The following is a 25,390-nucleotide window of genomic DNA, read 5'->3' on the forward strand; positions in this document are numbered from 1 at the left end:
AATGATAGAGATGGGATGTGGAACAAATGAAAAAAAAAATAACATCTCTCATAAGACCAAGACTGTAACATTTCAATTTGAAGCAAATTTCTTGGAATGTTGTAAACAAGAAGTGACGGAAGTTGAAATGAAAATTCCTTTCACCTTTGAAGGAAAGCTTCTGCAGTTTGACATCAAAGGTCCTAAACTGAGATAAATCTTTTCGGTTTTGGAAAGGAAGAGCATTTCAAGAAAACACTACTTGAGGAAGACCTATGGATATATCTAAAACATCTTTGGTGAGAAAAGATAGTGAGAACATATTGTGGAGAGAGAAAGGCGAGAACAGCAGAGGTTGAATCTAATGATCTATATATGTGCACATTTTTTTCTTCTTTACTGGTTTTAACTTCTCATCCCATTGCCTATCCCCTTGCCAAAAGCATGTCATATACAATAAACTTGTTCTGTCCTCTGCGCTCAGTGTTACTCCAGCATATACACATGCACATAGCCAGGGGAAAAATCACATGGATTCCATAACTTTTAGAAACATGTGACTTTTTTGCAGAAGAAGAGAGAGGCTGATGAAAGGATGAAATACAGAAGAGATATTCATGAGATATTAAATCTACTGGAGGGTGCTCTGCAGTGGAAGTTCTCCCTAAGATGTGAGCTAACTCTTTGCCAAGTGGGAGAAACAGGAAGGAAAAGCTTGTAGGAGACTTGTGTGAGGAAAGCAGGCCAGCAACAGCTGACACTGACCCCAGAGAGATATTGAATGTGTTAAGACAGTAGCATTCACCTCCCATCCTAGTCACTTTATCATTCCCTATGATAGCGGACGATCTCATGCCCACCTTGAGAACTGGTGTAATATTGGCAGATTTCTCCTTGTAAAGTTGGTTACAGTAGAATGTATCACTTGCTTATTCTTCAGGTATTGCTCAACAAAGTTTTCCTGACAAAGGAAACCTCTTGTTTCTTGCTGTCTTAAAATTGAGTTTCAGTCCATCTGACAATGTGTCTTTGCTTTTTGTTACTACCGTAGCTGTTTGTTAATGCCTGTCTCCTTTATCAGAGTGGCGAGTTTGACTCACATTGGTGTGGTCAAATCACACCAATTAATTAGCACTTCATAAATATTTGTTGAATGGATGAATGAAGTGAGTTTATGACTTGAATTTGTTGGTTGGAAAGAGCTACCAGATAAAATATAAGATCTCCAGAAGTATTAGATCAGTTTCTACTACATTACTACTAAAAGGAGGGTTTCTGTAATAAATTGAGAAATTGACACAATATTTTTATGTTTGTGTTCATTTTATGAACATAGGTAGAATATGGAGGAAGTCCTTGCAAGTCTCCATGAACCCTGTTGAGACCAAATACTGAGCCACAAACAATCCTTAACAAATTTAAGGACAAAATCTTACATAAGTTTTTTATGAGTACAATCAAGTCAAATGAGAAATCGGTAACTGGGAGAAAGTAAGAAAATCTCAAAACTCTTAGAAACTAAACAACACATTTCTAAATATTCCATATATCAAAGAGGAAACCTCAGGGGAATTAGAAAACACTTAATCCAAAAAGGATTCTCGAATTAAGGGTAAAAGGTAAAACTATGGAGCTTTTATAAATAAGAGGAAATCTTTGGAATCAAGGACTAGGCATACAGTTATGAAACTTGACACTAAAAATGTGATCCCTAACAATGAAAATTCATAAAAATTGACCTTGTTAACATTAAAAACTGTAGCTCTCTGTTAGAAGTATGAAAAGGACGAAGTATAGATTTGGAGACAATCTCTACAGATCACATATACCAATGGCAAAGGACTAGAGTTAAATATGTATGTATATGGAATATATTATACAGAGATAAATATATATTAATTCAACAGTACATAAACAATCCGAACAATGAGCAGATATCAGAAGAGATATTTTCTGCAAATAATATATATTGATGTAAAATTAGCACTTAAAAACTTATTTCTAACTATCAAGAAAATACAAATTAAAGCTACAATGGGATCCTACTACATACTTGTCAGAATAACTAAACAATAACAACATGAAATGTCAGCAAAGGTGCTGAGAAACTGAGTTGCTTATGTATTGCTATTGGCAAGGTATCGACTGCTGTGAAAAGAAGTGTGAGAGTTACTTAAAACTAAAATAAAGCTAAATTAAAAAGTACACTATAAAATAGAAGTTGCATTGTGGGCATTTATTCAAGAAAAACCAAAACATATTTTCACATAAAACCTTAAAGTAGAAACTTTATTTGTAAATAGCTCTTAACTAGAAGCAACAGAGATATCTCTCAATAGGTAAATAGTTAAACTGTATTTATACACCATGAAATACTAAACAATAAAAATATTGATACCATACACTACCTAAATTAATCTCCAGAGAATTATGCTGAGTGAAAAATCAATCCCAGAAAGTTATTTACTGTGTGATTTCATTTATATACATTTATAAAACAAGAAATTACATAAATGAAGAACAGGTTAGTGATTGGCAGGTGTGGAGGAGAGAAGGAAATGAATGCGTCTGTAAAAGTGTAACTTAGGGATCATGACGGAAGTGTCCTGTATCTTAACTCTATCACCATCAATAGTCTGCCTGTGATTTTGCGCTGTAGTTGTATGGGACATCACCACTGGGAAGAAATCTGTAAGCTATAGCAAGAATCTCTCTTATTTTTAATAGCATTTGAATGGTTAATTACCTCAAAATAAAAAGCTTAACTAAGAAGAAATCTATAAGAAAAGTACAACTGTTAATTCTCATTTTACGTATATGAAAGTAATGAAGGCAGAAATAGTTTACATAATTTGTTTATGTGACAGGATTATTAAGTGGCTGAACAGGATCTTGAACCACTTGGGTTTTAAATGAGACTGTCATTTCCATGAAGCTTTACCACTTTGGATTTCCTTTTTTATTGTTTTTTAAAGAAACAGCTGCCCTAAAAGTATGTGGATTTTTGCTTCTGATACCAAATAGCGTTTTTGAAAACAGTCTTGTGGCCGGCACCGCAGCTCACTGGGCTAATCCTCTGCCTGGCGCCGGCACCCCGGGAGTTCTAGTTCTGGTTGGGGCACCGGGTTCTGTCCGGGTTGTTCCTCTTCCAGGCCAGCTCTCTGCTGTGGCCCGGGAAGGCAGTGGAGGATGGCCCAAGTGCTTGGGCCCTGCACCCGCATGGGAGACCAGGAGGAAGCACCTGGCTCCGTAGCAGCTATTTGGGGGTGAACCAATGGAAGGAAGACCTTTCTCTCTCTCTCTTTCTCTCTCTCTCTCACTGTCTAACTCTGCCTGTTGTCTGGCGACAACTAACTGAGCACCAAAGGGGAAACTTGTTGAAGTGAAATGGACACTGTGAGAAACAGTGACTTGATCAGCTCTTGTCCTGACGGTTGATGTACAATGTAATACTTTATCCATTTTAGTATTTTTTTTTGTTCTAGTACCATTGGTTGAACTCTGTAATTAACACACAATTATTCTTAGGTGTTTAAATTTTAACTGAAAAGTGATCCCTGTTAGGAATTTGGAAAACATTATGTTGAGTGAAATAAGCCAATCCCAAAGGGACAAATACCACTTGTTCTCCTTGATAGGTGACAACTAACTGAGCACCAAAAAGGAAACCTGTTAAAGTGAAATGAACACTAGGAGAAACGGTGACTTGATCAGCCCTCACCCTGACTGTTGATGAGCAGCTTAATATGTTATCCCTCTTAGTATTTTTTTTGTTTGTTCTACTTAATACTTTTGGTTGAATACTGTAATCAGTACACAATTCTTTTTAAGTGCTGAAACTTAACTGAAAAGTGATCACTGTTAAATATAAGAGTGGGAATAAGAGAGGAAAGAGATGTGCAATTCGGGACATGCTCAAGCTGACTTACCTCAAACAGTAGAGTTAGAAACATACCAGGGGATTCGAATTCAAACCCATCGAGGTGGCAGGTACCAATGCCATCTCACTAGTCCCAGTGATCAATTTCTGTTCACAATTGATCGTAATGATAGGACTAAGAACCAAAGGGATCACATAAACAAGAATAGTGTCTGCAAATACTAGCTGATAGAATAAAAAAGGGAGAGAATGATCCAACATGGGAAGTGAGCTACACAGCAGACCCATAGAATGGCAAATGTCCTAACAGCACTCTGGCCTCAGAATCAACCCTTAAGGCATGTGGATATGGCTGAAATGCCCATGAGAGTATTTCAGGCGTGGAAAGTCAAGACACTCTGGGGGAAAAAAAAAACCTAAATGAAAGATCTCCGCGAGTGAGATCCCAGTGGAAAGAATGGGTCATCAAAGAAGGAGGTACCTTTCTTTCTCTGAAGGGAGGAGGGAACTTCCACTTTGACCGTGGCCTTGTCTAAATATGATCAGAGTCAGTGAACTCAGGGGGCTTTCATAGCCTTGGCAGCTCATGACAAGAGCCTAGGGTGATTACTGAGGCCATAAACAAGAGTGTTAATTTGTTAAGTGAACAACAGGAGTCACTGTGCACTTACTCCTCATGTGGGATCTTTGTCCTTAGTGTGCTGTACATTGAGATTTAATGCTATAACTAGTACTCAAACAGTATTTTTCACTTTATGTTTCTGTGTGGGAGCAAACTGTTGAACTCTTTACTTAATGTATGCTAAACTGATCTTCTGTCTATAAAGAGAATCGAAAATGAATCTTGATATGAATGGAAGGGGAGAGGGAATGGATAAGGGGAGGGTTGCGGGTTGGAGGGATGTTATGGGGGGAAGCCATTGTAATCAATATTCTGTACTTTGGAAATTTATATTCATTAAATAAAAGTTAAAAAAAAAGAAAAGTCTTGTAACATTCCAAGATAACTAAAGTTGAACAGCACATAGCGAGTCTTTTTAATTCCTAATCTCGTAACAAATTATTTTATGTCACACAGTAAAAGCCAAAATCCAAAGATAAATAAGTATTATGAACAAAGCTAATAAATTATGATGTAATATGTGTGTACAATTATTTTATGACCTAAATGTACATTGGCTTTCTAATTCAAACTATGCACAATGACTTGTACAGGCTACTTGCTTTTTTGTTAGGTAACCCCAGAAAAAGCAGTATGTTTATTTAAAAGAAAAAAAAAAGTGCTTAGAAATCAGCAAAGTTCATATAAGCCTAAATTCAGTGAAAGAAGACTACTTTTTTTCTTTATTAAAGATTTATTTATTTATTTATTTGAAAGGCAAAGTTTCAGACAGGCAGAGACAGAGACAGAAAGAGAGGTCTTCCATCCACTGGTTCACTCTCCAAATGGCTACAATGACACGAGACAGGCCAGTCTGAAACCAGGAGCCAGGAGCCTCTTCAGGGTCTCCCACGTGGGTGCAGAGGCCCAAGTACTTGGGCCATCTTGTGCTGTTTTCCCAGGTGCATTAGTGAGGAGCTGAATCAGAAGTGGAGCAGCAGGACAGTAACTGGCACCCATGTGGCATGCTGGCATCTCAGATGGTGGCTTTATCAGCTACACCTCAGCTCCAGCTCCTGAGTCAGCATTTTTAACATACAAATGTATGAAGATGTATGTTACTGGAAAAGAAAGCACCCTCCTATTCCTCTTTTTTTACATCCTTATATATAATTGCATCTTGGACACTTGCTTAAATCTTGCTTAACAACCCTGTCAAACTGCTTCTCAGGCAAGAAGCTTCATTAGGGAACTTACCTCCCCACCATCTTTTTTCCTTCTCACAGTAAATAAAACTATTTCCACTTGAGATATTATTTGACACGAATCCAAGCAGAACCTCTTGCGTCTAACACAACCATAGTTGGTTATTGTAAAACTGAAATGAAATTACCTGGCCGAGTAATATTGGCTCAACGTAAGGGCTTAAGTAGTGATAAAAACAGTCCATATTAAAATCATGATCATTGCTGAACAACAGAAGAGTTATTAAATGGAAAAAGGGAAGGAAACTGTTATTAGTAAGAAACCTAACTGTGACAGGTGCTTTATATTCGGTACGTCTGGACTCTAGACAAGGTCATATATATTAGAAGTGCAAAGATAAAAAAAGTGGGCATTTTGCCCAATCTTAGCAAGGCATTAAATGAATTAAAACATGTATGAAGTGTCTCAAAGATCTCTTAACACACAGAAAGTGTTCAGCGTGTGTTAGCTCCTTAGGTCATCACTATTGCATCTAAGTAGAGAAGCAAGGACTATGATGTATTCCATCTGACAGCAGAGTACATATCATAAAGTCATTATAAAATCACAGACTTTTGTATTATCTATATGTTACTGAAAATTCCAAAGAAAATATATGATCCTTTAAGATTTCCTTCTAAATAAGATGAAACAGGAGGAAAAACGTGCCTAATGCTCTGCAGAAAAGCGGGTTTGACATCCTGTTATTGGGCTAGCACTGCCAATGTGTGATGGATAAATGAACTGTTTTCCATCTAATAAGGGAAATTTTGAGGTAGTTTGAAACAGATATCATTCTAGGAGAACTTACGGTAAATAAAGTCTGTATCATTAGTTACAAAATATGTCATCACTGAAATAAACCTAATTAACTTTATTGAGTTTCTATTAAAACCCACACTATATGGCTGTGAAGTTTCAGAGATAAATAATATATCTTCCCCTTCGGGAAGTACATGGGAGATTAGGAAGCACCATCATAGTGACTAATAACTTTATATGTTGTGGAAATTGAAGTAACAGAAATAGATATAAAAGCTAATGGAATTATATGTAATTAATTTTATTCTTCCAGACTATAAGAAGAAAATAATGTAACACAGGGTTATTGTTTATTCATTTATTCATATGAAGCATGCTTGCAAGTCAGGACACCATATTTACTTTATTAGACTCAAGTATTCAGCTGAAAAGCAATCCAAGTAACTTCTGATACAACCTAGAGAGCAATCTGAGTCTTTTTTAGACTATTGCTGGCATATTTATTACACCAAGGAAAGATGAACAGTGTTTTAATAGTAAAAGCAATGGTTTTAATAGCAAAGTTTGCATTGGAAAATACATATTCCATCATACCTCTTATCTCTATGTACTTATTGATAACAAAAACTAACATTTTGAATGGAGAAATGCCATTGTTTTAGATTTTCCTAGATAGTATATTATTACCTGAAATTAAAAATAGTATAGAAACAAATATATGAGTATGTTTACTGTGATCACTTTATGGAAATTAACTTGAGATACATTTATGTTTATAAGATTTATTTTCCATAGGAGGGTACTGGAAAATGGAATTAAAATAGGCCTATTTTGTGCAAATTATTTCTGAAATCCATAAATAATTTTCTCATAATACTCAATTCTACACAAACTTTCTGAATATCCTTCATGCCTGAACCCATGAAAACAACTTCATTACAAGATGTTCTCATCCAGGGGGTTATCCTATGGAAATTATTCCATTCCTTATCATAAAAAGAATGTGATGCCTTTCTCCATTCATCATTACCTTGTGGAAGCATTAATTTTTTTCTGTTCAACTTCATATATCAAGTGCCATTATAAAAACTACATTACACAATTATTTAAATTACTATACTGTAATATAATGGAGTTCAAGAATGGAATAATTTTCTATGGAGTGAAAGATTCTAATTTGGTCCTTACTGGATTTGAAAAAAAATAACACAATATTTTCTGAAATTGTAAGGTAAAGAGTAAGGAAAAAAAGAGATGTCATCTAAATAATAGATCAACACTGTAGAAAAATAAACAGGCAAAAAGAACTCAAATGTTTGTCCACTGCCCTCCCCACCCCTACCATTTACCAAATTAGATGAGTTCCATTAGCCCTCTTGTGGTGATGTGTTAGGATTATAGATTATTCTACTCAAAGAGTAAAAAATAAAGTAAAATAAAATAAAAATTAAAAAATAAGCTATCTTCTTTCAGAACAACTAAATGACAAAACTGAAGCATGTTCCTGTAAATGCCAAATTCTAGGAATATATTTTTAAATCTCCGTGTGGGATGTAAGTAGAAAAATTTTCCTCAGCCAGCCAATGTGGGGTTTCTTCTTGTACCCCTCAATAAAAATATGTCAAGCTAAGATGACAAATCGGGACACCACATGGTACATCATAATAACGCAGTACTTTTGCCACATTAAATTTTGCAAAAGGTTACAGATGAGTCATTACACAGAATTGCAAGCCCTGCCACTTATTTCTCTACTGCACCTTAGTTCTTTTCATCAGGCCCCCTTGTTCTAGATTCCTGGCATTTTCTGCAAAGGGACTGCCCAATTGTTTTAATGTTCCTGTGATGTACAGAAGCACTCTGAGGTTTCAGACTGAAAGGAAGCACATTCACCTTCTCGTTGCCTTCCTCTTTGCAAAACTCCCTTGATTTTTCTGGACAGGATTCCTCCTGAGAAAATTCTTCCCTATAATAAATATGATATAACCAAAAATACATTTTATGTCACCTATCGGACATTATTTAATTCCTGGCCATAACAAATGATGGTCTTTAAGAGAGAGGCTGTCACATCTCCTTTGGCACTAATGTGAGTCTACATGATCTCATTTTCGTTAAGTCAATGCGTAAACATTTCAGAATGAATCATCAGCACTTAGAAGCTTTTCCTCTATTTGTCTTAAAAACAAAATCCAACAACCTTGCTGTTAGAGAAGTAATCTCTGGTCATAAAGCAACTGAAAGCAGTGTTTCATCAATTAAGCCTCCAATAAACGAGGATGCATAGGTTCTGGGATCAGTGATGCTTTACTCCACAATGTTCTGCTGCAAAGATGATGGCTTTTAGTGGCTCAAAGTGAACAAGCTGGCAAGATGTGTGGGGGGAGAGGAGGGAAGGAAGCACAAAGAGACAGAGGCTAAGAGAGAAGAATGGAGAAGTACATTTATTCTTTTTACATGAAAATCCTTTAGGTCACAATACTTCTTCAAGTTGAAGAGAGACAAACCATGTAAGTGTCCAGCAGTTTACATTCTTGTCTAAAGATCTTTATTTTTCACTTCTGTTTTGAGGAGAATATCCAGGTTGAAGACTAAAGACTCCAAGGACCTAAAATTAGATAAAATGTTCAACTTAAATTTACATGATATTGTAAGTCATATATACAATCAGATGGTTCATTTACAACCAGAATTTCTTTTTGTACACCCTTAAAAGGGTTTTAATAATTATTCTACTTCACTAAAACAAAAAAATCACTAACACCTGTGTGTAGAAGCAAGTTATGTTTACTCTAAATTCATGATAATTGAATGGCATTTTTTTAGAAAATATTATTTAACATGGTAATTTACAGAAATTGTTTGCTTAAGGCCGGCGCCGTGGCTCAATAGGCTAATCCTCCACCTAGCAGTGCCAGCACACCAGGTTCTAGTCCCGGTCAGGGCACTGGATTCTGTCCCGTTGCTCCTCTTCCAGTCCAGCTCTCTGCTATGGCCCAGGAGTGCAGTGGAGGATGGCCCAAGTGCTTGGGCCCTGCACCCCATGGGAGACCAGAAGAAGCACCTGGCTCCTGGCTTCGGATCAACGGGATGTGCCGGCTGCAGCGCGCTGGCCGCGGTGGCCATTGGAGGGTGAACCAACGGCAAAGGAAGACCTTTCTCTCTGTCTCTCTCTCTCTCACTGTCCACTCTGCCTGTCAATAAAAAAAAATTGTTTGCTTAAATACATTTGAATGCCTAGAACTGTGATAAACAGTATTGGTTTTCTAATTGTCACTTATTCTTACAATATTTAATGCTCAAAATTTGCCATAGGGAAAATATGATATATAAGTATGTGGTACATATGGCTGTGAACATATGTGCATATTATTTATATACATGCAATAGGGATACATAAAATATGTATATATGTACACACACACACATGATAAAAATGAAATTAAAAGGCAGGTTTCTTTGGATGCTAACAATTTTTAAACCCCATGCATAATTTTTTCGTTCTGTGCATTTCATGAACTTTTAAAAATGCCCCCTGTACACATATATATGTCTGTATTTGAATCTTGATCATACTACACGTGAGATTTTTCTTAGTATAAATTTATTTATATATTCTAATACTATTATGAAGTTTTAACTTTGAATGTGAGAAAATGTGCTATATTTCAATTAAGTAGTAAGTATCCAAAAAATCTTTTCTTGCTGTCTAATATAATGTAAGCATACTATAAGAAAGTATTTTAGCACTTAAAAATATTTAGCAAAATCATCTATGTGGTGGATTGGAGCTATAATTATGCACACCCATTTAAATGCATATAAATGTTTTGGAAAAGGAAAAATGCGGATTATTTTAGGTTATGAAAATTTAAGTTGAACATTTTAATCCAATTTTTAGGTCCTTGGAGTCTTTGGTCTTCAAGGATGCCTTACAAATTGGTGGTTAATTTCATGAAGCATAAATAGTCAGACCTACCTAAACTGAACCATTGCTCTGCTATTCAACATTTTGTGCCTTTAATTCAGAACTTTTAAGTTCCTGAATCAATTTATGTAATTGCAAAATACTACCCCACTCCAGGGATATTCAAAGATGGAAGAGATAAAAATGGATCAAATACTTTTGCCTGCAACATTTTTATCTTGTAAGAGCTTGGTAGGTGGTGATACATTGGCATCCTCATCATTATTATTACACAAGAAAAATGAGTCCAGCAATAAGATAATTAGTGCCGGCTGGGAATAGGGAGACTATAGGTCAGGGAGAAAAATGGCATAGGTTACCTGCTTTGTGAAGAGATGATATATTTGAAGGAATTTAATTCATGGAAAAATAACTTTTAATTTGCATTTTTGGTCAAAAACTCTGTGACTTTTGTTTGATCAATGCCGTAAATTTTAATCTCAGGGCCGGCTCCGTGGCATATTGGGGAAAGCGGCTGCCTGCAGCGGCCAGCATCCCATATGGGTGCTGGTTCATGTCCTGGCTACTCCAATTCTGATCCAGCTTCCTGCTTATGGTCTAGGAAAAGCAGTTGAAGATGATCCAGTTCATGGACCTCTGCACCCACATGGGAGACCTGGGAGTATCTTCAGGCTGCTGGCTTCAGACCACCCAGCTCTATCTGTTGCTGCCATCTGGGGAATGAACCAAAAGATGGAAGGTCTCTCTCTCTCTCTCTCTCTCTCTCTCTCTCTATATATATATATATGTATATCCCTGACTCTGCCTTTCAAATAAATAAATTTTAATCTCAGGATATCATGAGGAACTTATAAATGTAGGTAAAACGTTGATAAGAGATTAAAATTGCAGTTTTATGCACTCAATATTAAGTGTATGCTTGAAGAATTACTTCTAATTATCACTACAGAATGAAGAAAGTGTTCAGATCTAAGCCTGTTCTGTCAAAATGAAATATTACATAAAATTACAGTGATTTCCCTGCTACGTTCTTGCAGGACTATCCACTTGATATTGAGTACATAAAGTAGAACCGATTTTAAGGGTCTCTAAATTTCTACACTTCATAGATCAAAGTCATTACAAAATGAAGCATTGCGTGCTGATTTCATAAATCATAGGAACAACAAAACTTGAAATTTTGCAAACCTGAATTCATAATCATCTGTGTTTCTCTATTATCTTAACAATCATCTGAGATTCAGAAATTAAGATGTCTCATCTAAGTGAAGGAGAGCGCCGTGAAAATCTGATTATTTCCAAGGTGATAACAGCTTACCTTGAAAGTGTTACATATATATTAAAAATAAAACCTTGATGTTGCAGAGAAGGAAGGCAATCAAATTTGGGAGAAAGATGTAAATTCAAGATGTCAGTTCTTATCCTAAAGATCAAAAGATACATGACAAAGATACGTTTAATATTGTTTTTCATTGAAGTAAATACAGAAGTTAACTTCATATTGATTTTTAAAAAATAAACCCTGTTATTTCATTATTATTTGTGCATTATTTTAGACTACAGTGCTAACTGACAGCTTACCTCAGGATTCAGTGAAGCCAGTTTAGTTGTGTGATGGATTTCTGCCAATAAATGTTGCTTTTTAGGGTTTAGCAATCTTTTTGTCTTCAATCATTGAGTTCCTTTGAAAATATTATTCTAAACCTACTTATTAATTTTTCATCTAGCTATAACTTTCATTCCTTCGATTTTTTTGTAATAAGGGTTTTTTTTTTTTAAATAAGTACAGTGAAAGGTTACATCACAAAGTACAAACCACATCAATCATAGACAGATATTTTTCTTTGCTCTGTTGTCATCCTGTGAGTCAACAAAAATGAGTAAGGGAAAATTGGGAAAATTGTATTCAAATATTTCATAATTTTATTACTATATTTTTCATTCATCATCCAAGTATTAATGGCCAAAAAATAACATATTTTACTTTATTACTCTATTCTTGCTTGTATGGTTAAAGTTTTTTCCTGTTTAAAACACTTAATATGTTGAAAACATAGAACTTCTACATATTCAAAATTTTAGAAACTCTTGATCATAGTGTTTCATTTATGTGATTTAGTCAGTGAGCTTACTTAATGAAAACAGAGTCCATATAATTAAGAGACATATTTGACAATTGCATACCAAGAAGAACTCTCTTCTGCAACAACAATTTATAATTCTTATGCAGTTTAATTTAAATAAAGCAATGAAAAGGAATTAAATTGAGAATACAGACAAGGTTGAAGTTATTCAAGCCTATCCTAACTTTGGGGAGGGGAAATGAACCTCCAAATAAAGTATAGTATTCAAGGTAATAAGATACTTAAAAGTTTTTCTCATAATTCTTTTTCAGTTAGTTATTAGGTGTTTGGCCACAATAATAAAAATATGGACATGGTAATCCTTCATGTAATAGTGATTGGAGTATCTATCACATACTGGTCACTGTCACAGTTCCTAGGAATTTAAAGGTATTTAAAACACCATCTGGGGCTGGCGCCGTGGCTCACTTGGTTAATCCTCGGCCTGCGGCGCCGCCATCCCATATGAGCACCGGCTCTAGTCCCAGTTGCTCTTCTTCCAGTCCAGCTCTCTGCTGTGGCCCGGGAAGGCAGTGGAGGACGGCCCAAGTGCTTGGGCCCTGCACCCGCATGGGAGACCAGGAGGAAGCACCTGGCTCCTGGCTTCGGATCAGCGCGGCGCTGGCCGTAGAAGCCATTTGGGGAGTGAATCAAGGGAAGGAAGACCTTTCTCTCTGTCTCTCTCTCTCTCACTGTCTATAACTCTATCTGTCAAAAAAAAAAAAAAAAAAAACAAAAAAAAAAAACAAAAAAAAAAACACCTATCTCTTAGAAGCTCCTAGTCATGTGGAAGAAATCAACAGGTAATCAGACATAGCACACATTATTTTTTTAATTTTATTTAAGTTATATAAGTTTCATGTATTTCTTATATACAAATTTAGGAACATAGTGATACTTACTCACCTCCCAACCACCTTCCCACCCAAGCTCCAACCCTTCCAACCTGCTTCAGGGATTTATTTTAGCTCCCTCTCACATTCCCACTCTTAATTTTTACAAATATATAGTTTCCGTTTACTTAATAATCATATAGTTAACCCTACACTAAGTAAGAGTTCAACAAATAATATGAAGAAAAAAAAGTCATTCCTCAACAAAAGAGATAAAGGCTGTGAACAATCATTGAATTGCAAAATGTCTTTTTCACTCCTAATTATTATATTTTAGTTTATCTATACTAGTTACCTCAGATCAGGGAAAACATGATATCTGTCTTTTTGGCAGTGGCTTATTTCACTAAGTATAATGGTTTCCAGTTGTGTCCATCTTGTTGCAAAAGACAGGATTTCTTCTTTTTACAGCTGAATAGTTCTCTATAGAGTTCTCTATGGAGTTCACCATATAGTTCACCATAATTTCTTTATACAGTCAATAGTTGATGGACATCTGGGTTGATTCCATATCTTAGTTATTGTGATTGTGCTGAAATGAACATGGGGGTACAGACAGCTCTTTGAGATGCTGATAATTTTTGGTTTGTGTAAATTCCCTACAGTGGGAAAGGCTGGATCTTATGGTAAGTCTGCATTCAGATTTCTGAGGTATCTCCATACTGTCTTCCACAGTGCTGCACCAGTTTACATTCCCACGAACAGCAGATTAGGGGACCTTTTTCCACACATTCTCACCAGCATTTATTGTGGTGTTGATTTCTGTATGAGAGCCATTCTAACTGGAGTGAAATCAAACCTCATTGTGGCTTTCATTTCCGTTTCCCTGATGGCTAGTGATCCTGAGCAGTTTTCAAGTGTGTGCTGGCCATTTGAATTTCCTCTCTCGAAAAATACCTTTTTGCCCATTTGTCCTTTGCCCATTTCTTAGCTGGATTATTTGTTTTGTTGTTGTTATGTTTCTTGAGCTCTTTCTAGATTCTGGATGTTAACCCTTTATCAGTTGAATAGTTTACAAATATTTTTTTCCCATTCTGTCAGTTGTCTCTTCATTTGCTGTGTTTCTTTTGCAGTGCAGAAACTTCTCAGCTTGTTATAATCCTGAAGTAGGCAGGCATACAGGTTAAAATCGATTAGGTTTGTGAGCTAGAAGACCACGCCTTCACCACACCCCTGTGTGACCTCATGCCCCTACCTGGCCACACCTGGGTGCCCACCAGCCAATCAAGTTAATTAATCACTTCCCTTTGGAAGTGGGTTAAAAGCCTGGGAAATGGTGTCCCGCCCTTCTCTTCTGTTTCCTGGCTTCTTGCCAGGAGGCGGCTTGCTGTAGCCCTGAACCGCCAGGGCACGTGGCCTTTGGGCCACCGGCCCTAGGCTTCCTGGCCTAGATGCTCCTCCACGTGGCTGGTTCCTGGTGCTCAGTATGAACCCAGATTTACCTCTGTCTCTTAGATAAAGCTCTTACTCTCCTATGCACCTTTCGCACTAAATAATTGCCTAAAATGTACCATGCTGCCTCGTTTATTTATGCCGGTATTTAGAATTCTTTAAATATTAGGCAAGAACCCTCTTGGGCTTATTAATATTGGGGATTTATTAATAAACATATGGTGATATCATATGGCACCCCAAATTCCGGTAGCATATGTGGCACCCCTGATGGTGCTTCTGAGGAACTTTCAGGGACCACATTTTCATATAGATTTTTGGGGGTCATTTCTGATATCAATTCCATTTGTTAATTTTGGTTTTGATTGCCCGTGCTTCTGGGGTCTTTTCCAAGGAGTCTTTGCCTGTGCCAATGTCTTGCAGAGTTTCCCCGATGTTCTTTAGTAATTTGATGGTATTGGGTTGTAGATTTATGTCTGATTAATTTTGAGTGGATGTTTGTGTAAAGCGTAAGATGGGGTATAGTTTCATATTTCTGCATGTGGAGATCCAGTTCCCCCGGCACCATTTGTACAAGAGACTGTCCCTGCTTCAGGGATTTGTTTGAGCTTTTTTTTTTTTTTTTTCAAAGATAAGTTGGTTGTAGATGTGTGGATTGATTTCTGGAGCTTCTATGCTGTTCCATTGGTCTACAAGTCTGTTATGTGCCAGCATAGATGCTTTCTTTGCATCTATGGAGATAATCGTATGTTTTTTCTTTAGTTTGTTAATGTGATGTATCACATTTATTGATTTGTGAATGTTGAATCATCCCTGCACACCAGTGATAAATCCCACTTGTTCCAGGTGAATGACCTTTCTGATTGGCGAGTATTTTGTTGAGGATTTTTGCATCTATATTCATGAGGGATATATGGCTATAGTTCTTTTTCTCTGTTGTATCTTTTTCTTGTTGGGAATTAAGGTAATGCTGGCTTCTGAAGGAGTTTGGGAGGATTTACTCCCTTTCAATTGTATGAAATAGCTTGAGAATATTTGGAATTAGCTCTTCTTTAAATGTGTGATAGAATTCAGCAGGGAAACCACTTGGTCTTGGGCTTTACTTTGTTTGCAGGGTCTTTATTACTGATTCAATCTCCATTTTTGTTATTTAGCTGTTTGGTTTTCTTTGTCTTTATGACTCAGTTTTGGTAGATTGTATGGGTCTAGGAGTCCATCCATTTCTTCTAGGTTTCCCATTTTTTTTTTTTTTGGCATGCATCTCTTTGTAGTAATTCCTGGTGATTCTTTTCATTTCTGTGTTATCAGTTGTTACGTTTCCTTTTTCGTCTCTGATTGTATTGATTTGTGTCTTCTGCCTATTTTTTTTTTTTAGTTGGGGCAGTGGTATATCAATTTTGTTTATTTTTTCAAAAAATGAGCTTTTCATTTCACTGATCTTTTGTATTTTTGTTTCAATATTGTTATTTTCTATTTTTAATTATTTCTTTCCTCATATTTTGGATTTTTTGTTGTTGTTTTCTAGATCCTTGAGACGCATTGATAGTTCCTTTTTTGGTACATTTCCAATTTCTTCATGTAGGCCCCATTTACTATAAACTTTCCTCTTAACACTGCTTTTGCTGTATCCTGCAAGTTTTCATTGTTGTATTGTTGTCTTCATTTGTTTCCGAGATTTTTTTTTTTATTTCATCTATGACCCACTGTTCATTCAGGAGCATGCTGTTTAGGCTCCATATGTTTGCATATGATCTGGGGATTTTTGAGTTTTGATTTCCAGTTTCATTGCATTGTGGTCAGAGAAGATGCATAGTATGATTTCGATTTTTTTGAATTTGCTGAGATTCACTTTATGGTCTTGCATATGGTCTATCCTAGAATTAAGGATAATTAAGGATAATTATCCTAGAGAAAGTTCCATACACTGATGAGAAGAATGTGTATTCTGCAACTGTGGGGTGAAAAGTGCTGTATATATCTATTAGATCAATTTGTTCCACAGTGTCAATCGGCTTTGTTGTTTCTTTGTTGATTTTCTGTTGAGTTGATGTGTCCATTGATGAAGTGAGATGTTGAATACCCTTTTACTATTACTATTGTATTGGAGTCTATCTCTTCCTTTAGATCCATTAGCATTTCTTTTAAATAGCCAGTTACTCTGTAATTGGGTGCTTATGCATTTATTATAGTTACATCTTCCTATTGAATTGATCTTTTAATCATTACATAGTACCCTTCTTTTAACAGTTTTTATGTTAAAGTCTATTTTGTCTGATACTAGAACTGCAACATCTTCCCTTTTTTGTTTCTGTTAGCAGGGAACATATTTTTCTATCCTTTCACTTTCAATCTATGTGTATCTTTGTTGGTGAGATGTATTTGTTGTAAGCAGCAAATAGTTGGATCTTGTTTTTTAATCCATTTGGCCAGTCTTTATCTTTTAACTGGAGAGTGGAGGCATTTATATTCAAGGTAACTATTGATAAGTAATGACTTGTCCCTGCCATTTTTCCATAAATATTCCTATTGTTTACTTTGGATTTCTTCTATACTTTTCCTAAGGGATTTTCTGTCATACATTCTTTTTGGTTTTTTTGGCTATCTTTCTGTGTTTCAGTGAATAGCACATCCTTAAGCATGTTTTGTAAGGCTGGGCAAGAGATGACAAATATTTCAATTTCTGTTTGCAATGGAAGGTCTTTATTTCACCTTCATTCATAAGTGAGCGCTTTGAAGGGAACAGTATTCTAGGTTGACAATTTTTTTCCATTAAGACTTGGACTATAGCTTGCCATTCTCTTCTACCTATAGGGTTTCTGATGAGAAATCAGCTGTTAGCCTATTTGGAGATCCTCTGAAAGTATTCTGGCATTTATCTCATGCACATTTTAGAATCTTTTCTTTATGTTTTACTGTGAAAAGTTTGACTATAATGCTTCATGGTGAAGATCTTTTCTGTTCTTGTCTGTTAGCAGTTCTATGTGCTTCCTCTACTGTGATGTCACTTTCTTTCTCCAAATTGGGGAAGTTTTATGTAATTATTTCACTAAATAGGCCTTCTAGTCCATTCTCTCTTGTCACACCTTCAGGAATTCCTATGACCCATATGTTAGGTTACTTGATAATTTCCCTTAAATCTCCAACACTGTTTTTAAGTTTTCTAATTTCTTCTTGGTTTTCTTTTTTTTTTTTTTTCCTTTGGGAGGTGGAGAACCTAACTGAAAGGTTTCCAAAGATCTGTCTTCTAGCTCAGATATTCTTTCTTCTGCCTTGCCAAGTCTGTGGTTAAGACTTTCCACTGCATTTTTTAATTTGATCTATTAAATTCTTCATTTTTCTTTAAAATCTCAATTTTATGGCAAAAATTTTCATTCATGTCATGTATGGTTTTCTTTAGTTCATGGATTCGCTTCTGATTGCTTTTAATTAATCCTATGATTAATTTTTTAATTCCATTTCGGGCATTTCCTCAGTCTATGCATCTTTGCATTCTAATATTAAAATGTTATTGTGGTCCTTTGGTGGGGCGCAGAGGGTCATGGTGACTTCCTTATTTTTATTTCTTGAATTTTTTGTGTGTATTGTTAGACATTTGTGGAGTTGATTTTTTTTTCCTCTGATGGCTTTTATCTTTGAGCTATGCCTCTACAGGTTAGTGGAATGTCTGCACTTTCAGTGAATAATGAGAAGTATGTGGTGGCTGTGGCCAGGGAGCTATGGTCAGTGCTCCAGGGTGGGGCGAGTATCCGGGATAATACCCAAGTTGGGCGTGGTAGGTCTCCTCTTTACAGAAGTAAGGGAATGGTCACTTCTGTTGGTGTGATCACCCCCTTACCTCCTCTCCTCCAAGATTAGCAATACCTGAGTTTTAGCCACCAGTGTGTTCAGCAGTCATCCACACCACCATTTGAAACACACAAATGATCAGTGCTTGCCCACTGTGAGCAGAGTTCCCGCTGCAGTAACCTGCCCCAAGCAACTAACAAGCTCCAAGCATGAATGCCCAGAGATCCAGCTATACCCTGCACCTTCTCAGGTAACCATCGAGTCCCCACAGTCTCAGCACACAGAGCTCCCACAGTCGCTGGGTGCAGAGGTTTGGTTCTGCCCTGCTCGTCTGTCCAGTCAATAGAGAGGCAGATGTTCCTCGAGCTAGCTCCACCTATGTGTCTTGATCCTGGGATGCTGGGGGCACCTTACAGTTCTGTGTGGGTGCCCCACCTCCCAGCCAGGCACATATTCAGTGGGGAGTCTGGATATTTCCCTCTACTACAATCTTTGGATCATACGCGTACACGAGAGCCACTGCGGACTGTTGCTGTCTCAACACCACTGCCACTAGTACATGCAGAGGAGGCATCCTGTCTCAGCCAGTTGTTGTGCGCAAAGGCTTCCGCAGATGCCGCCCAAACCCAAAATGGCTCCCACCCTTTCTCAGCCAGTCAGTGGATGCTGTTGTGGGGAAGTTGGTGCTAGATAAAAATGGCCCCTCTACTTCCACTGGGTCCGCGGGCAACCGCTAGCAATGCTGTCCAGATTCATGCCACTCTCTCCCTCCAGCTTTATCACCGTGGTTTGCTATAGTCTGGTCTCACCTCAGTCTCCAAACCACTGCCAAGCTGCCTCCTGCTCCAGCTCTTGGCTGCTGCATTTGTTTGCTGTGTCCATGTTTGTGCTGCGCGCCTTCAGCCTCCACACAGGTCTATGACATTCCTCTTCCTCTTGTAGGATTTCCAGTGAGATTTTCTCTTCAATTCTCCCCCGAGAGTGCAATTTCTACACGTTTTCTTTTACTATTTATTGCTGGCCTAGTGCAGTATATTGATCCCTAATCTGCGATCTTGTACCCTCTCCCCAACATATTATTTTAAAGATTTATTTATGCATTTTAAAGGGAGTAAAGTGAAGGATAGAGGGAGGGAGAGCGAGAAAGATCTCCTATCCGCTAGTTTTCTTCCCAAATGGCTAAAATAGCCAAGGCTAAGCCATGCTGAAGCTAGGAGCCAAGTTACTCAAGGAATTGAGCCGTTACCTGCTTCTTCCCAGGCACATTAACCAAGAGTTGACTAGGAAGCCAGGAAGCTGGGCCTCCAATCAGGCGCTCTGATTTGGAATGTGGGCATCCCAAGCAGCAGCTCAACCCACTGCACCCATGGTGCCCAACCTGCAACTAGCATATTTTTAACAGTGATAGAGACAATGCATTCCAATGATTTATAAGAGGAAATATACAACTGAAACCTGAGCAGATTCATCTTTTCTACATACATACATAGATCATCCATACCTTTATCCATATGTACTTAAAATTACTGTCCATTGATTTACTGCCTCTGGCTGTGTATCAGATGCACTTGAGTTCAAGAAATTATCCAAAAGTTTTTCTAGGTCAGACAAGATAGCTTTTTAATTGGTTGAAATAGGAAAAGAAAAACTCAGTAACATTCATACATTCATAATTATTCTGTAAAATACTTGAGCTATCCATGGTTCCGTCAATAGTTTCAGGAGAATTTTCACTTCTGATACTTAAAGTTGACAATCTCAGCAAAGGGCAGGCAGTGATGCCCTCCTCAATCTAAGAACTTGGGTGTTCAGGGGTCAAACTTATTTTGACATTTCTTTATCAGAAAAAGAAATCCTGAGTAGTATACATAATCTCACAGCACATTCTAAAGAAGCAATTCATCACCTGTATTCTTAACAGCCCTTGACTGCAGCAGTGTTCTTTCATATAGTAACAACCCTTGAACTCCAGCTCTCGCCAGTTGGAGCACATCTGTCTTTCTCTGGGATCCTTATCTCCCAAGAAAGTATCTCCTATGTGAGAGCTTATTTTTCATAGACTTATTTCTACAGAACTAAGACCAGTCTAGGGAGTGAAAAATCAATATAATGTCTGTTCAACTATTTTATCTGACAAGATAATTTAAGGCAAAAATATATGTGTCTGACCAGATCATGCTATTTATCTCCAATCCACAAAATATTTTATTGTAAAAATGTTATCTGAATACCAGATATTGTCACGACACACTTATGCTTTAGGTATACATGTCTTCTTGCTATGCTTATGAATTTCCAAAATACTCTTATCTTGAAAAATGCATTCAGTTAAAGCTTTTCAGATATTTAATTATACAATCCTCCTTCCCCTTTCCATTTTAAGGAGATCCGTGATTTCTGTAACCATTAAGGCCATGAAAGAATCCCAGTGACTACATTAGAAATATCATCAATCATTCAAACCAGTCAGAACTAATGATAATAACTAGCAACTGTGCACAAACTGCCTTACACAGAGCAGGTAAGATAAGAGATGACTTTTTGGAAGATGATAATAGAGGATAAAGTTCAGGCTTGGAAAGTTGGAGGACTGACAGTTTCTAAACCTGTTGGGGGGAGGGGAGTCTTATGAGGGCTCAGAGAAAAATATTCTGGCTTCAAAGAGTAACTTGAATACTTGGAATCTATGGATACTACTTAATTCATGTTAGGGAGTGAAAAAAGGAGGGAGAGAAAAGGACACACTGTCTGCTGCTTCGGAAGTATAGATCACTGTCTTCAACATTCCTTCAGTCAATTAATTAGTGTGAATTCTACATTGAAAATGTCCTGTCTGTATCTTAATAACACATTATCAGCTAAAATTGCCTATAACCACCATCCATCTCTTAAGTTCAGATTCAGATGGTGATTCTCAGTTGGGAGTGATTTTACATCACCATCCCCTGTCCACAGGGACTATCTGCAAGTGCCTGGAGACGTTTTTGGTGTGACACTTGAGGATACTACTCTCTACTAGATGGGGATCAAGATGTTCCTCTACATCCCTATTGCCTCCCTTGCCCTGACGAAGAATCATCTAGTTCAAAATAAATGCCAGTTGAGTTTGAGAAATCCTGAAATAGAGTGATGTGGAATATTTATTCATTTATTATTTTAAGACTATATTTGCCAGTACATGGTCATATTTTAACTCAAGACAGCTTAGTGATACAAGTTTTGTGGGCTTGGAAATAGGTTGACATGGTGTTCATAGTTGATCAATGTCCCTTGTGTATTAGAAGGACAGACACTAGTCTTGAGGTTTCATATCTTAAGCATAGGAATCTAGGTCAAAATATATTTTCTCTTTCACAGTAGGTGAGTCCTTTCTGAAATGAACACCCCTGTGAATCACACTATAGTAATGTTGAGCTGCTTCTCCAAATAGACGCCCCTAACACTCCAGTTTAATTATGAAATCTATGTATTTTTGAGATGAAGGAATATGTATCATATTTAAATATTTGATTTTTCTTTCATCGTATTTGTTTACCTCCTGTTTCCCTCATTAAGATGAATGTCCCATAATTCTCTCAGTTTCTCTAGCCATAAACCTGAGAGATATTCTGAATATACTTCTTATCCCTACTCCCTTTATCCCTAAGCAAATCAGTTACTAAGGCTTCACAATCCTGTCTGCCAATCATGATTTACATTAACTCCCTCCTTTGCCTGTGTCACTGATCAGGTTTCAGACCTATCCACTCTTCTGTGCACTATTCACTCATCTACACTTTCATCCAATCACATGAGTATTTACACAGCCACTTATTCAGCAATACCTGAACCACTATTGAGTATATGTCATGTATTCCAGGACACTGATTGGAAATCAAACCAAAACACCGGAGCCTTCAATATATTAGAAACAGAAAAACTAAGTTATGGCAACTGCAGTTACAGTCATGTGCCACATAACGTTTCAGTCATGACAAACCACATATACATGGTGATCCCATAAGATGACAATGAAGATGAAAAATTCCTGTGTCCTAGTGATGTCACCAAGCTCATAACTTTGTAGTGTAGCTCATCAATACATGTTTGTGTTGATGCTGCTACAAAAATATCTACTGTGTTGGCAGTCATACAAGATTATAGCAAATGCAATTTAATCACTACTTAAAACTTGACAGTGAAAATATCTGTTAGGGTGTTGACTATACACTTTTTATCATAGTTTATATATACTCCTACTTATTTACTTATTAAGACAGTTTACTGTAAAATGGTACCCCATGCTATGCCAGCAACAGACTCATATGTCCACTATTTCTACGTCTCTTGATTGCATCATTTCTTCTTATCCTTGATTTAATCTTATGTTGTTTTATTCATCGTGGCCTCTAAAGTACAGAATCTGCTGCTAAGAGGCTAAGCTCAGTGACTGACAACAAACAAAATTCAGCATAGTGAAGGACTACAAACATGGAAAATCAGTAGTTGTTACCTGTCAGGCACATCAAATTCCATCATGCTATGGGCTTGAAGAACAAGAGCAAAATAATGGAAGCTGTTAAAAGATCTGCTTTAGTGAAGGCAACAAGATTAACAAAATCAAGAATAGCCTCTACCAGATATGGAGAAACTTTGGCCTGGATTGATTACTAGACACAGAAGCATATTCCTCTCAGCACCATGATGATCACAGCCATAACAAAAGGTTAGCTGTGTTAAAAGGTTGAACCTGACTGAGATGTTGAATTTACTGCCAGTTCTGGGTAGTTTAAATGATTCAAGAATCATCTGATACTGATTACATAATGTGAGAGAGTGAGTGTTGAGTCTGCCAGCACTGATGTGAAGACAGCTGAGGAGCTGAGGAATTTTTAGAAACTCTAGATAAGCTGAAAGTGGAGAAAAATTATTTGCCAGAGCAAAGGATGAAACCTCGCTGTTCTGGAAACTAATGCCTGAAAGCACATTCGTCCACAAGGAGGCCAATCAGTGCCAGGTCCCAAGACTTTTAAGGACAGGATAACAACATTGCTTGGGAGCAACGCTGAAGTTTGTAAATTGAGACCTCTGTGATCTGGCACAGTGAGACTCTCAGGGCCTCCATGCATGTTAATATGCACACTCTTCCATTTACTACAGAAGCAATTAGAAATCATGGATGACCGAACTCATCTTCTAAGATGCCCTTTTGAATGACTTTGCCAGTGAAATAGAGAAGTACTGATTGGAAGGCAACATACCTTTTAAGATTTTGCTTTTGTTGTTATGTTCTCATTCATCTTCCTTTTGTTGGCGATCTTCATCCCAATATCACAATGATGTTTCTCCCTCAAACACTACCTCTTTGATCCACCAATAGAACAAGGAGCTACAGCAGTTTTTAAGTCCTGCTATCTAAGGAAGACTGTACCCAGGCTATTGCTGCCACTGAGGAGGAGATTGAAGGGACAGTGATGCAATTCTGGAAGGACTGGAGCATCTATGAATGCAAGAAGAACCTTGCTTGGGTTTTGGGTAATGTCACCCAGAGTATGTGAATGGCATCTACAAGAAGACATGGCTCATCCTTGACTTCAAAGCACTTTCCAAGGACGAGGAGTTTCCAAAAGCAACAAGACTGTGGTTTTGATAGATGAAGCATGTGGATGAATATGACATTGAGGAGTTCCTACGGGTGGTTCCTGAGGAATCATCTAATGAGGATTTGTTAAAATGGGAACAGAATCTCATACCTGAGGAAGAGGGAGGGAAAAGGAAACTGCAGAAGAAGAAATCCCCAGAAAATTCACAATGGAGGGTTTAGCAGAAGCTTTTACAGACTTCAACAAGTCATTCAAAAATCTGAAAGCATGAGCCTCCCAAACAGAAAGTTTCCATTGGTAGAAGGGAGCATTTACGATTCATCATCTGCTTATTAACAGATCTTTGGTGAAGAAAGCAAACTGTGGCTGGTGCCACGGCTCAATAGGCTAATCCTCTGCCTTGCGGCGCCAGCACACCGGGTTCTACTCCTGGTCGGGGCGCCGGATTCTGTCCCGGTTGCCCCTCTTCCAGTCCAGCTCTCTGCTGTGGCCCGGGAAGGTAGTGGAGGATGGCCCAAGTGCTTGGGCCCTGCACCCCATGGGAGACCAGGAGAAGCACCTGGCTCCTGCCTTCGGATCGGCGCAGTGCGCCGGCCGCAGCGTTCCAGCCGCAGCGGCCATTGGAGGGTGAACCAACGGTAAAGGAAGACCTTTCTCCCTGTCTCTCTCTCTCTCACTGTCCACTCTGCCTGTCAAAAAAAAAAAAAAAAAAAGAAAAAAAGCAAGCAAACTGTGGACATAGTTCTGAAAAGTGACACCTTCTCAAGAAGAGCTTTAGGCAAGTCCTTTAGGAGTTTCCAGGAGAAGGTGTTATCATAGGAGATGAAGATCCATGTATGATGTTGCCTTTGAAGACCTTAGTAAGAGACATAGAGATGAGACACAGCAATATCTATGATCCTGATCCTGTTCAGTCTAATGTGTAGTTTATACTTTAGTTTTAAACAAAATGCTTGCAAAGTAAAACAGGATTGCCACCTGTAATCCCTGCATCCCATATGAGTACAGGTTCCAGTCCCTGCTTCTCTACCTGGGAAAGTGGTGGAAGGTAGCCCAGGTGCTTGGGCCCATGCCACCTATGAGGGTGACCTGGATAGAATTCCAGGCTCCAGGATTAGGCCTGATCCAGCTCTGGCTATTGTGGTCATTTGGGGGATGGGCCAGCAGATGGAAGATCTCTCCCTCTCTCTCTCTAATTCTGCCTTTTAAATAAATAAAT

At 37.7% G+C, this 25,390-nt stretch overlaps 1 long non-coding RNA gene across 6 annotated transcripts in view; it reads left to right on the forward strand.

Annotated features, from left to right (window-relative positions):
- LOC127491050 (uncharacterized) overlaps positions 1-25,390 on the forward strand; it is a 331,646-nt gene that overhangs the window by 129,065 nt on the left and 177,191 nt on the right. For 4 of the 6 annotated variants that reach the window (XR_016216248.1, XR_011380189.2, XR_016216249.1 and 1 more), the window contains exon 2: positions 10,997-11,134. The exons of the other annotated variants lie outside the window; for them this stretch is intronic. This is a non-coding gene — a long non-coding RNA (uncharacterized LOC127491050). The remainder of the gene's footprint in view (positions 1-10,996; positions 11,135-25,390) is intronic. 6 annotated transcript variants of the gene reach the window in all.

This window comes from Oryctolagus cuniculus, chromosome 11, assembly GCF_051225735.1.
Source record: "Oryctolagus cuniculus isolate XC-2025 breed Fujian yellow rabbit chromosome 11, ASM5122573v1, whole genome shotgun sequence".
Classification (NCBI taxonomy): Eukaryota; Metazoa; Chordata; class Mammalia; order Lagomorpha; family Leporidae; genus Oryctolagus; species Oryctolagus cuniculus.